Source organism: Ischnura elegans, chromosome 3, assembly GCF_921293095.1.
Source record: "Ischnura elegans chromosome 3, ioIscEleg1.1, whole genome shotgun sequence".
Lineage (NCBI taxonomy): Eukaryota > Metazoa > Arthropoda > Insecta > Odonata > Coenagrionidae > Ischnura > Ischnura elegans.
In genome coordinates, this window is record NC_060248.1 from 79966256 (window position 1) to 79980804 (window position 14549).

The window sequence follows — 14549 nt, forward strand, 5'->3', positions numbered from 1 at the left end:
GCTAATCGGAAGCGTTAACAAAAATTGATAAATACAAGTCGGACCGTCTCCGCAAAGTCACCGTTGGGTATGTGTTGTTGCCGCGGAATAATTAACACCAACAAATTCAGGTTTGGTTTCTTCATTATTGACGAGCCCGAGCGATAATACATTTGGGTATTCGCAGCGGACGAAGGCCCAGATGTGGGACCTTGGAGGATACATTCACGAGGGCCGGGAGCCAAGTAACTATAACTTCCGAGAAAAATATGCGCCATATTTCAGTAATGCCAGGATTGACGAAAAACAACTAATGATTAATAAGAACTTCGCTTCCTGCGAAGAAGGAAATTATATATGCTGTTTTATGTATGTATGCTCAAACAGAATTCTTGTACCTATTTTTAATTATGGGCATTTTGAAGGAAGATTTTTTAAAATATCTATTTGGTTTTGTGTCAAATTATTGGACATTAATATTTAGTTCCTGAAAACTAGTTTTTATGGCATTCGGGACACTTTCCCTGTAGTAATAATAATCTTCAATCAACTTATACACCCAGTCACTTCGGGGGGGAGAGTAAGGAGAAAAAGGAACAGAAGAAATTTAGGTGAGCCCGAAGACGCCTCCAGGGTAGGGATAGAGAAGGAAGGGTTTGAGATGGAAGTACCTCACGCTGTGGTTTACCATTAGCGAAACCATAATTTGATTCGCATACAGAAATGGAATAATAGTCTAGAAATAAGGCCATTCCGTGGATTTATATCCGTAGATTGGGTAACTTGACAGAGGATGAGGTCCCAGAGTGGGCCCTTAGAAGGTTACAACCATCGGGGCTGGGACCCAGTAACTTAACTGATTCGCCCATTCATTCCGGGAAGGTATTTAGTGGGGAAGAAAAACCAAAAGAAGCGCTGCCACAATGGGGAGCCTCCGGGGTGAGGATTGGATCGGAAGGGAGAGGATAGGGAAATCCTAACGCCATCATTAGGGCGGCGTGGGCCACTACTTGCAGAACACAATTTTTTGTGTCTATACAGAAGGGAAAGATTTTCCTACAAAGAAAAATAAAATCATACGATACTTCCGTAGAAAGTTGGGCATTCAAAGCAGATGAGGACCCAGGGTAGGCTGATAGCGCTTTCCCTTCCATTTTTTTAATTATATTTTTTTCAAAAAAATTTTAGGAAAAAAAGAAATGATTGATTGCTGCCCTCTAATGCTCTTATTTTATCGTTTAAAGTAAAAATCTACTGGTTTTAATCGTATCCATGTTCTACCAGTTTTTTCTTGGAAAATTTTCGATATGTGATACTCATCTCTTAAAATAATGTATAATCCCTTGAGCCCTTGTATAATCGCAGTGCCTTGTAATGTCGAGCTTCAGTAGCGGATACAGAAAACACTCAAGGGGGGGCACAAAAGATATCTTGAGTAGCCTTTAATTTTATGGTAATAACAAATACTCAAGTAGCAGGCAGAGTAAAAGAAAATTTTAATTAAAGCAATTATACACATACGTCAAACAATGCCATCTTATGATACAAAAAAGTCACAATTGTGGTTCTGCAATGTTTGGCAATACAGGCGGACCCGCAAGGGAGGGGCGTGCCCCCAATCTGTATCCGCGACTGGCTAAACTTGTCATTGGATCTGATACTAGCACTAGTGGTGTCGAGTCAGCCTCAATGTTGGACCGCATGGGGTTAAGAGGGTACAACACACAAGGGCCGCGAGCCAAGCTTAAATGCCCACTTATCCTGGGCAGGGGTGTGGATAGGAAGGAAGCGCTGCCTCGCTGTGGTAGGGAGCCCACCGATGCCTCTGGGGTGAGGATAGGGATGGAGAGGAAAGGATAGGGAAATTCCACCTCATCATTAGGATAATATGGGCCACTACTAGGGTGTTCCATTAATTACGTGACGTGATTTTTGGACTCCCTCTTCCTCCTTAGTGAGTTATCGAGAGATCTGGCTTGACTCCGTCCGTCTAATCTCACCTGAGATTGTTCAAAATATGTATTTGCAGTGTAAATAAGTTAATCTATACTTTATTACGTTGGATTTATTAGAAAAAAAAAAAACAATTTTTAAAATTATTTTTATTTAAGATTAGTTAAGACTAGTATTCAAGGCTACTAAGGTGGTAGTCTACAATCACATTTTAAACTGTTCTTTGCAGAAAAAAATTAGTTGATACTTGCCTGAGGACCCTCGCTGTCCTCCACGTGAGATTGGGTGAAAATCGGCTAGACCACTCATCTCCCAAAATACCTCACGTGATTAATGGATGCCCCCTGCTGATAACATGATTTTCTGTTCCTACAGAAATGGCAGAATATTCTATACATAAAAATATTCAACAGATTTTTTTCCGGAGAAACCTGGGTGTTCACAATAAAACTTCCTCTGCATTCATAATAACAGGCCCTTTCATAGTTGCCTTGAAGTCACTTGTTGCCTGCTCCGCGTCCTTAGCACCGATGCATTTCTGGTGTGCCGGTTAACTGTGCCTCCACGTGAACACGCCACAGGTTATAGATATAGCTGGAGAAGGGGGTATCTTCACCCTCCATTCTTCGAGAAAGTAGGAAGACACAGCAGGGCCGGAACTAGGAGTTTTGTAAGGGGGGAATGATCAGTTTGCCGTCCCTCCCTTACCAACATAATAACCCCCACAATACTAAATAATAATAAATTCGTAAGCTATTTTTTGAGATTCACAAGTTTTTGAATTACAAACCATATGCTTGCTATTAACAGTTTATGTTATCATTACTTAATAATTTATAATTATTGTTAAATAATATAATTAAATTAAATAAATAACTTTTATATATACTTTTATATATGTACTTTTATATACTTTATATAAATTAAATAACTTTTTTGATAAAGTTTTCTAATTTTGCCACCCCATGAAATCTGTCGCCAGGGCCACGTGCCCCCTCCGCCCCACCCTAGTTCTGAGATAGTCACATGCAGGTAGAAATATGCTTCAGGAGATGCTTTGTTGGCATACGGGTTGCCTATACTTTTTTTTCAAATAATTTGCACACAATGGAAAACCATAAATTTCATTAAATCTACAGATATAAAAGACGATGCCTGTTTGTCCGTCCGCTATGTGTTACAATACGGCTGCACAGATTGCGACCTAAGTTAATACATCTCATGCTCCCAGAAAAATTCGAAGTCTTTCATTATTTTGGACCACTCATTTGGTGGAGACAGGGGACTAACAAGAGCTTTCAAGGCATGAATTAAGTCAAACTGAGATTTTCCAAAACTACAATTGCCAATTTAAACTCACTTTTTCAGTTTTTAATAAGAAATAAATATACTTTTTATCATTAAAAGTGGTACATAGTGCCTATATTTCTCGGTAGGACCTCCCCACTATGGTTATGATAGGATGTAAAGCTTCACCAGCAAATTATGGCTGTTTGCATTCTGCAGGTTTTAGGTTCAGTTAAAATCTCAGTTTGTGCCTCGAGTCAAGTTTTCATGTGAATTGATGAGATGATTGATATCAAAATCAATAGCAGAGGAAAATAGATAAGCCTAGTCCAACAAATTGTAGGAATACTGGCCCAAACAGACACTTTAAGGAAGTAATTCCCATGACTCATTACGATACATAGTTTCTTTGACAAGCCAGTCAGCAATTAAATGGAAAAATTCAAATCAGAGGTAGAGCATATCCCTAGCTTAGCCAGCATAAATGAATATTGCATATACAGGATGAGGGATCAGCTCCATTCACTGGGCCACCTCTCACATAAGTGAATTTTTTAGGGCACCTGAAGGCATAACCTGAGATTTTAACCTAGAACCCTTTCATCAGCAGCCAAGCACTCTAACACGTAGATACAACAGTCCCCAAGAGTGGTTAGAAAACAATTAATCGAGAGTTAAAATTTCAGAAGAAATTGAAGGAAAATGATTTGCACAACAATAGCGAGGAATACTACAGGCCATTAATTACTAAATATTACTAAATCTGAGCTCCATTACATTGTCAATAATTAAAAACTTTTGTTTTTCTCGCTGTAGTTCAACAATAAAGGCATCCCAGGATCTAGAAACAGACAAAAATGAAGGCATACATGGTTGCTTTTGCCCTAACAGTACTCATTGCAGGTGAGTAGTAGTGAATGATATAGCTTTCATTTTAGTTCATAGTCTTCTAAAGTTTTTCATTAACATATGGGAATTTATTCTAGCAAAAAAAACCTAATTTTTATACAGTAAGAAATTGCAAAATTGACTAATGAATAATATGCTAAATAAAATTTACCATGATTACTTTCAGGTTTACTCTTGGTTGAGAGTGTTCCCACAGCATACTCTGACGAATTGGTATGTCCTTTAAGCATCCTGTTATATATATATTAAAGGCTAAAATTAATTATGCACATAGACGTAAGTTGTTGATGAAATACACATTAGGTTATATGAAGGCAGGCAGAATATATAAGTTAATGGTTTAATTAAGGAGGAAAATTGTCAACCTCATAAATGGTTTTAGCAATACATACATATACATCATAATTGCAAGGTCACATTCAAAATGCGAGATCTCAATTACAGTCGTATTCATGGATCAGAGCACTTCCAGAAGTCCGCCTCTCTTCTTTGTTTTTGAATGGGACTGGTTGTAATTTTTCACGCTGTTTCATGCTATAGCCACAGTCCATCAAAAAAACTCTCTTTTAACGGCATAAAGGCACATGTCAATGCTGAAGCCCTTCAGCAAGTTTTCTGCCTTTTGCTCCACAGTGTAGGTACACCATGCAGGAGAATCAGTTGAGGCTGTCTAGCATTATGAGATTGCCACTAACCTTGAAGTAACAACTTATGGTCAGAAATGGCTTGAGCATGTGGTGCAGAGGAGGTGCAGTTGCCCTATCTGCGCAGTACCCGCCCGTCGCTTTTATGGCGTTTTTGCAGAGCTATTGGAAAAAAACGGCCCTTGTAGGGGAATAAAGTTATCTTTGTAGATTCCATGTTGAACATTAATTAACAATGACCATGATTTCCATGCTGTTATATCATTTACAAGGATACTTTAATATTCATTAAAAAAGTAACTTTGTAATTGATATAACAGTATGGAAACTATGGTTGATGTTAATGCATTGTCAGTGTTGAAAGTACAAGGTAAAATTTATTTCCCTACCCTTTTCTTTATACAAGTGCTTTATCGTCCATAATCTCTTTATTAAATTAGAAACAGCAGTCACACATAAAAAGATAAACATACTACACTGCAGCTAGAAAAATGTGGACAAATTTGGGTTCATTCAGAGACAACACACTTAAGTCTGCATCTCTTAAAGATCTCATCTCATCGGTGTTTTGAACAGATAACCCCTTCCCCACTCGCTTGGACCTCAGGTTTCAGCTAAATGCAAAAAATAACATCATGCACAAAATGCATACATATTCTATAATCAAATTGAGAGCATCACTAAAAATTAACAATGTTTGAAAATAGGTTTTGCATGCATAGAAATCAGCAAACAAGTAACATGTTTAGGAGCCATGTTTCATTGAAATTGGAGATGGTTAGATCCAGTGCTAATTTTGTTGACTAAAATGACCCAATTACTTATTTTCACATGCCTTTTACTGTTTGAAATATGCATTTATAGATTTTCAGAGCCTTGCTTTTTTAAAGATTCAGATCAGTAAAAAACTGATGGGAATATGTTTTTCTCAGTGCACCAGACATAAATTTTATCATTTAATTTCATATTATTTCTATTTTCCTGGACCAGGAAAACCTAGTACAAAATATACCACAAGAGATGATTGGACAATTTCATGCAGATGAGAAGCCGGAATCAGAGGAGAATGCATTCCAGCAATTCCTCAGCAACCTCTTCAATATGATGAAACCTGGGAAGGGCGAACAGCCAAGTCAAGGAGATAAATAAGACTTCCATGTTTTCTACCCAAAAATCTATTGTAATTTATGAAAATGAATTTTCAACTAATTAATGCAAATGGACATACAATTTATGTAAATGGGTTTTAAAATAAATTAAATATTTTTAATTAAAAGCCTCTAAAGTATTTAATATTTGATTTAGTGACAGGAAAGGAATGAATATACAGCCTGGAAATTCAAGAGCAAGAACATTATTCTTGACATGGTTCCTCAAACAACGCATAGGTGAAGCAGCAAAAGGTTTTTAGAGAAACCACCATTCAAATATGAGCCATATTTTTCCATTATAGCTACAAGCCAAAATTGATTGTGAACAGTTGTTTTTGCTTTTTTTTCTTCTCAATTGGACGGAAATGTGAATTAGAAATACAGATTAGGTAAAAAGTCTAAGAGGAAGAGTATAAACAAGAAAAAATATTAAACCATTAATACCTATGGGTGCCATGTTTCTAATTACTATATTTCTTACCACCAGTGATCCTCTAAAAAATTTCACATTATCTTTTCTAGATACTCAAATTTCAGTGACAAAATTGAGAAAAATAGGTATTTTAAAAAGATAAAGTAAGAAATTGTAACAATGATGGTCATATATATGATTTTACACTTTCCCGGCGAACAACTTTAGAAAAATCTTCTCGGGATACCGCGCGGGTTAGATTATTTAAGAGCACCGACGTTTCGGGTACCGACTCGCTACCCATTCTCACGGCTACTGCTCAGTAGCCGTGAGAATGGGTAGCGAGTCGGTACCCGAAACGTCGGCGCTCTTAAATAATCTAACCCACGCGGTATCCCGAGAAGATTTTTCTACTGATGGTCATAGTTTTGCAGAGAATACCAAGATAGCATGTTAAACTTGCCACAAGTTTGTCTTGGCAAAGTTGCAAGTTTGATACAACTTTGTCATGAAAAGTCTGCTAACTTGCTGCAAGCTTGAATCAAATCTCCTAGGTATGCTTTTTCTAACTTGCTGCAAACTTGTCATATCTAACTATTTTAAAATTGGCTTTACCATGTACATGGAACTGAACTGAGGAAAAGGGTGGTGGTAGGAAGATGGAAAGCCATAAATGGATTTAGCAAGATTGTCAACAAATCAAATCACACACAAAATAAAAACCATGGCACACAGGAAAACACGAATAGGATTGAAGAAAGAAAGCGGAATGGAGAGAGAAGGAACACCTAAGTTAACACATTTTCAGCAGTGAGGCGGATCAGGTGCGGCATGGAAGTGAAGGCGACACTACATTCCTCAACCGGAAACACCCAGCAAAAAGCCAAAAGCCCTTTGGACCTTCAAATACATAGATGTTGGCCAATTTGATTCCTTCACTCCTTTCTGGAGAAACCAATGATTAGGACAGTCAACCGAAACCCAAGCCAAAGCCTTGACGCACTCTCCGGTTGCACCCCGTAAGGAAGTCGTTACTTCCACTTCTCAGAGGGACCACTTAGGATAAAGTGTCTTTCCTCGTTTTGAAATTCAGGATGAGCCCTCCAGCACACTAAAAAGAAGCCAGTGCCTAGTGTGATTAACTCATTAGGGTCTAGAGCAAGGGTCTTCAACCCGCAGCCCAGGGGCCACATGTGGCCTGCCGGCTTATTTCTTGTGGGCCCTAGAAGCTAAAGGAAATATTGTATTGAGCCACACTATATAAAATGTATTTCAACCTTCTCGTCAAAAATAAACAATGACCAAATCCACATTGATTAATTTATTTTCTTCACCAAAGAGATTATTACCCTTTGAAATGTTTTATTTTTTTATTTTATTGATGCGATGGTAAAGTGACATAGAGCAATGTGGTCCTCTGGGCAATGTGAAATAGATGTTTGTCCTTTGCAATAAAAAAGATTGAAGACCCCTGGTCCAGAGGATAGGACGAGAGAGGATACGGGGGTAAGGAAGTGACCGTAGCTCTATTGAATCTAGAGCTCTATTGGCAGACTCACATTATTTTCCAAGCCCAATGCAGTGGAAACTGAAAAGAAGAGCCCGAGCGCTACACTCTACAAAAATAATAGCTGAATCATACTGATAACCCCTTCCTCGGAACGGAATGGTAAATAGTGAATTTGGGAACCTGAGCCCCAGGGAAGAAATATCTCTAACCACTGATTTTTATTTTTCACTACTGTTACCCCTATATACCACTAACATATGCTGAAAACCTTTTCCGCATCGCCAGCTCCCAAAAAGAAAAAGTTTGTTTCTTGAACGGATGATGATTAAAACTTCCCTCAACGAAAGAGTTCAATATTTTAGTCGGCAAAGGTTATATCGCAAAAACAAATAATTTTCGAGGATTAGATGCTGTATATGATTAATATAAATGAGAAAAATAAATAATGGCCTGAGCAATTAGTGATGCACATTAAAATATTTTTAATCCGCATTGTGACGGATTGACTAACATGGCAAGCAGTGATCCAAAGACTACTACAAAATTGTATTACAACAAGAGTATAAATACTGAAAGCATTCATAAAACATGCTTCAAGTCAATGGAGTTTTTTGAAACTAAGAAGGCCTTTAATTATAAGCGCAATTGGTTGCAAAAGAAAACAGATAGATACTTCCTGAAATATCCATTCTCACAGAATGTTTCAAGATTTTTCCTTTACCGAGCGATGACTACAGCTTCCAAGTTTGAAGTTTCTTTGAGCCCTTCAACGTAAAGAGCATGAATTAACGGCGAAACATATGGAAAACCAGTGGTGAATATTGATAAAAAGTTTGGGAAGAGACAAAACATTGTAAAACAGTACCAAGGCTAGCCTTGTTTCAGAGGAGACAGTCCCTTTCCTAAAAATCCGACTACGAACCGAAGTTCGAGTGAGCTTATAATACATTCATGGGTGAATTTGAATAAATATTAATGTGTAAGCCAGGAATTCGGTTAGTTTTACAAGTAGATTAACACACTAAACCACTGAATTGATTCACCGATTAAAACAACGAATTAAAAACATGCATTAATGATACTTGATAATTTACCGGAGGAAGATAAAGAAAATGCTAACTATTTAACTCACAGAAAGTACTTTGAAAATTACGAGAGCGAAGATGAAGAGTAAAATCACATTAAACCACCAATAACTTAAAACTCCTTGACTGGACCTTCGCAAAATCGAGCATCGACATGAGTACATTCAGCTTTACCTGTAGCCTACGTTATTAATACCATTAATACGTAGCATGCGTAGGTATGAGTTGGTAAACTTCATAAGTCAGACCTCCGCGAAATTGAGTGATTCAGGAAAAATTAATTAATTATGAATCGATAAAATTTGAACGAATTCGGGCAAGTTTTCAGTTTTTATAACCATTCCATCGTGTCCACAATTCCGCCATACTTTTCAACACCAAATGCCATAATTTACAGAGCCATCTGCTTGACACTCTCTCATGCTGGGGATGTAGCTCAGTGGTAGAGCGTTCGCTTTGCATGTGAAAGGTCCCGGGTTCGATCCCCGGCATCTCCACAATTTTTGTAATTTTTCAGTGGCGCATTTGAAACTAAGTTTTCACAGCTCGTGATTGATCCTTTTCTTCACTTCTATAATTTCATTTTCTGCTGCTAGATTCTTCTTTTAAACCTTTTAGTGCCTGCCCATTTTTCCTGATTTGCTGAAGAATGCCAGGCTCAATTTGTAGGTTTGCTCTAAAAAAAAAAAATTGTATAAAGCCTAATATGCATTTTCTGAAATTAATTTTTTTTTCGTTGACTCTCAATACTTACGGGTATGTTAAAGTATGATAGATACAAAAAAATAGAGACAAAATCTATATGAAGCTCAAAAAATAAAAGACATCAGTGCAAAATAAGCCCGGCCGATATATTGGCCCTTGGCACTCTTCGTATATACTACCCGGGCCGATGGATCGGCCCCCTGGCACTAAAAGGGCTAATAGCAAGCCCTCTTCTCCTGTGCTATTCTACTGACTGCCAGTGACGCAGTGAGGGGGTTTTGGGGGATTAACATCCCCCTCCCCCCAGAAGTCAGAGAGATTTTACAATTTAATCCGTTTTACTTAATTGGATAAATGTAACTTATTGAATAGTATGTGGATTAATAAAATGTCCCTCAGAAAGCCATAAAACTCACCACTAATCTTAAAAATTTTGCGCTGTAAATGCGCCTTAATATTTGCCCAGCCTCTTCTTCTTTGCTGAGTACTTTATACTTTTTACACAACATACTCTATCTTAGTCATATTTTTGTTGCCATTTAACTGATATCTGGCCATCCTCCTCTCCATATTTGTTTAATTAGACAAGTATAAAAGATCTCTTCTTCAAATCATTTTGTCTCGGCTATGACTATTATGTTGTTCGAAAATCGCAGCTTACTAGGTAATTCAAATTCTTGACCCATTAGTAATAGCCATTATCTCAGTCTGAGGGACCCTCAGCCCTTTGCAGGCATATGCCCCTCTGTGGCATGGGTTGATATTCAAGACATATATACACTGGTTTTACACAATGTACATTGATTCAATGAAAATAAAATTAATTTCATGTGCTTTACTGAGCATGTTCAACTTTTTAAATGAAACTCCTGTGATTTAAATAATTTTGGATCAAATCGAATCAATCCGGAGAATCAACCCTATTTTTTATAAAAAGCAGCAAATATTTCTTTAGAAAAATTACTAAATGAAAAATAATATGATCCTCGATGATTATTACAAAGGGAATGCGAATACAGATGAGATCAGGTACTTGCTCCCTGTTTCCGAGTAAAAGGCGTGACCTCTATGGACTTGGGTCCCAACACCTAGAAGTGCTTCTGCACTTCGGAGGTAAAAACGAAGGGACGGGGGGATCGGGTTGGTGTGGTGGCTAGAGTGTTGGCTTCCCACCCGGCGTGCTCGGGTTCAAATCGCGGCAGTGGCAGAGAATTTTCATAGACTACCCGATCCCTGCTTGAGTGTTGTGTGGAGGACATTTCAAGCGCAACAGTCCGTCCGTCGGATGGGACGTTAAGCCGTGGTCCCCTAGGCGCCTTTCGTTAAGAGCAGGCTAATGCCGACGCCAGGTTTCTCTCCACCCTTACCTCCATACCTCATGGTGCAAATGACCTCAGCTGTCGGTCGCCTCCTCCAAATACCATACGAAGGGATGGATTTATAAGTTGTTCGTCTTGTTGACCAGATGCTAATAAATACACACATCATTAGTAGGAAAAGGGCTAAGATTACGTATGTTATTTGCCTAGGGCACTATTTTTGTAACTGAAAGGTCGATGACAGATTCAAAAGAATTGAAAAAAATAAATAAATAAAAAAAATTCAGTATCTTTTTTTTTCTCTTACCTTGCAAGAGTCATTCATAACTCTTAAGAAAATACAATAGTGCCATGAAATAGCTATCATATTTCTAGTACTTCAAACCAGGCCTCTCTTGGCTCAACCTCTCACTCCCTACTAACGTGCACATATTTCTATTGGTTGCTATGGTGGATGCCACTCTCCATCCATTTTTATGGATATTTAGTGTATGTTTTCATATTAACTTTACTCAAGTAACCCCACCAAATATTGGTTAACAAGCCCCTCCCCCCCAAATTTTCAATGGTGCACTATGTGCCAGAAACCAGCTGTAGCTAGTCAATTTTATTTATCTTCCCTGCTTTAATTTCTTTTGGTTAGCACAGTAAGTTATGTACTTGCTGGCACACAAGGTGTGCACAGCAAGTAACTTAAAAAACTACAAATTTATACACAAAATTGGTGCAAACCACTAAAAGATTTCAAAATAGAATAAATCCGCATTATTTCTCTTTCAACAAAATTAATAGGCATGGAAGGGTCCACAATGACCAGTAGGCCTTGATGCAAACATCTTTAACTGCGCCAAAACAATGCCTTATCATCTGAACTTTCAAGGCATGGTGCAAAAACACATTTGAGGGAGCCATATCGGGAGTATCAGAAGACTGATCAACAGTTAGCACCTTTGAATGGTCAAGAAACAGGTCACAAGGAAGGTGGTCTGAGCTGACACTGTCAAGGTGATGATTCCAACTATGTATTCTTAGTGCATATCGTGATAAATCCAATAAACCCTATATCTGGTCTCTTTAGAACTTCCAAACAGAAAATGGCTTTAAAGATTTTTATAATCTTGCACAAACTTGGGTGGACAATCATCTTATGCCTGAGAAAAAATGGAGCAATCAAATCTTGTATTTTATTTCCCTTGGTGGTAGTCTTCAAACAAGATTTCCATACCTTGATTTATCATGGGTTTAAAAACATCATTATGGCGCTGGTTGAGATATATCCAACAAACAATATTCACCAGTACCCTTCCTTTTCATGGAAAGTTTCCTTTGTAGCTAGCCCAGTTTCATAAAATATTTTAAGCAATCAATGATCAATACATTTCAAGTCTGGCTAAGACTCAAAAATGATGAAACAAAAATGTAATGAAACTGGATATCTTACTGTGCAAAAAAAAGTGGAAAATTTTAGTTCATTCAACACGAGATGCACTTCAAGACATACATATATCCATAAATATTTGGATGAGAGAAATTAAATACATATGTACGTATTGCTGTGATACAAGAATGGAATGGAAAGCTGAATACAGTGGAATAGCGACACTCCCGCTATATCGAGAGATAGCCGATGCACCGTCAATTGACCCTATAATAAGCGTGTTAAAAAAATCGTTTTAACGACACCCTTTAGGTGCTGCCTCTCGCCATAGCGAGGGTTTCACCGCCGGAAGACTTTCATCAAGACTCCTTAACCTCTATAATTTCTAGCGATCTGTTAGATATGAAGTTAATGGAGTGCTCAGTCTCAAATTTATGTGGTTAACTGTCGTTCGATAAATAAGTAGTTAATTTGGTGAAAATATTGTGGCATTAGCATTCGCGAATGCTTCATCTTCTTTTGTTCCTCGGACGGCAGAAAGCAGTCGGCAGCATACCCGCACGTCCGTGAATAGAAAGCATTTGATGGCAGTCACCATGGCCAAAAAACACCAAACACGTCTAAGTGAGAAAATAAAAATAAAGGAGTAATATGAGAGAGTCGAAATTAATGTATCTTCCTATTCGCTCTGCAAAATTATAAAAACACAGAAGCGCCCAAGGAATGCAGACGATGAATAGTTATAAGTAGCTTTGTTCGGGTGGTTTTGCCCATTCCAATCTGCGGGAACTTCTGAGAAAGGGGCTACGCCCAAGCCTAAAGCGGAACATTTCAGGGATAGATTGCGAATCGAGAATTTTAAGAGTGCAGAAGGTTGATTATACTAATGCGAAGCACCAAAGCGTTATCTCCCCTCATAATTGCTGGTCATGCCTGCGGTGTAAACCCGAAGTCGTGGAAGAAAGGACTCCGATCGTAAGTATCTTTAGAAGTATTCCCCGCGTCATATAACATAGACGAAACGGAACTTTTTTACATACAACTCCCCGACAAAACCCTTGCAGTATGAGGTATTTCTTGCAATGATGCCTCTAAATATAGGTAGTGCGCCTTAGCGATGATGTAGGATGTACGAAGCAATGATACTCAGCGTGAATTGCCCGGATGGACGTATTTATTCTCCGTTGCGGATTTACAAGGGTGAACTATTCGCGTCAGTGGTCGGAGTCGTACTGGCGCTCTCTTTTGTCACGTGGGTAGCCGAGCATCCCCTGGTGGCCGCTGGAAGAACTCGCAGAACAACTAACTCGTTTGCAGTGCCGTGGTAAACTCGGTGTATTACTTCAAATACGTTCCGAGCGTAACACTCAAAAAGAAACTTTTTTTCAACAACGGCAATTTTAATCACATCATTTTTCAAGCTTAGCAAATTTTTTACCGTAGATTGTGTAGGTATTACATTATTTGATAGAAAAAGTCTTCCAAGGCGGGAACGTTATACAACCTTCCACCGTTTTCGCCTGTAGAAACAAATGTAACGCGTTATTTCACTTCACTGCCGCATAACGTACAGAAACAATAAACATACACCAATGGAAACATTTGAGGCATTAAATAACCGCGATACTGTTTTATCAATTAATTTTTGAATTTTCAGTGGAAAATACCAAAATAATAGAATGATCACGTAAATGAACTAATTAAGTGCATAGAAAAATGGCTTCGTCGGTTGTGCATTGGCATAATGATTGACGAAACAATGCTTTCCATGATTTTTATTCAGTGCGGCGCTTATAAATTGTTTGAATAGTTAGTCATTGTTTGAGTTAGGAAATTTAGTGATGCAAAAAAAACATCGCCTTTCGTCTGGATTTATGCTTACGTTTATCGGATAGATGTTCATCTGTCGCCGCACCACTCCTGTTCCTGTATATCTGTTCGCAAAAGGTATATTGGCTATTATTTGCTCCACCTCCGGTAAAGCGACAATTCGCTATAGCGAGTGTTTATTAGTACACCGTGGGGTGTCGTTATATCGAGGTTGCACTGTACATATTTAGTTTTTTTTGGTAAAATATTTCAGGTTCATAGATTATCACACTTAGGCTATTATATCATTGGCAAAACAATATTATCCATGTGACCGACTTGAGCTTACCAGAAGGCTAAAAAAAAGGACAGCATGGATAAAAGGGAGATAATTCTGGAGTACACCTC

At 38.1% G+C, this 14549-nt stretch overlaps 1 non-coding gene across 1 annotated transcript; it reads left to right on the plus strand.

Annotated features, from left to right (window-relative positions):
• Positions 1-9355: 9355 nt before the first annotated feature.
• Trnaa-ugc lies at positions 9356-9427 on the plus strand. The gene has a single exon. It is a non-coding gene; the product is annotated as a tRNA-Ala (tRNA).
• Positions 9428-14549: the final 5122 nt, after the last annotated feature.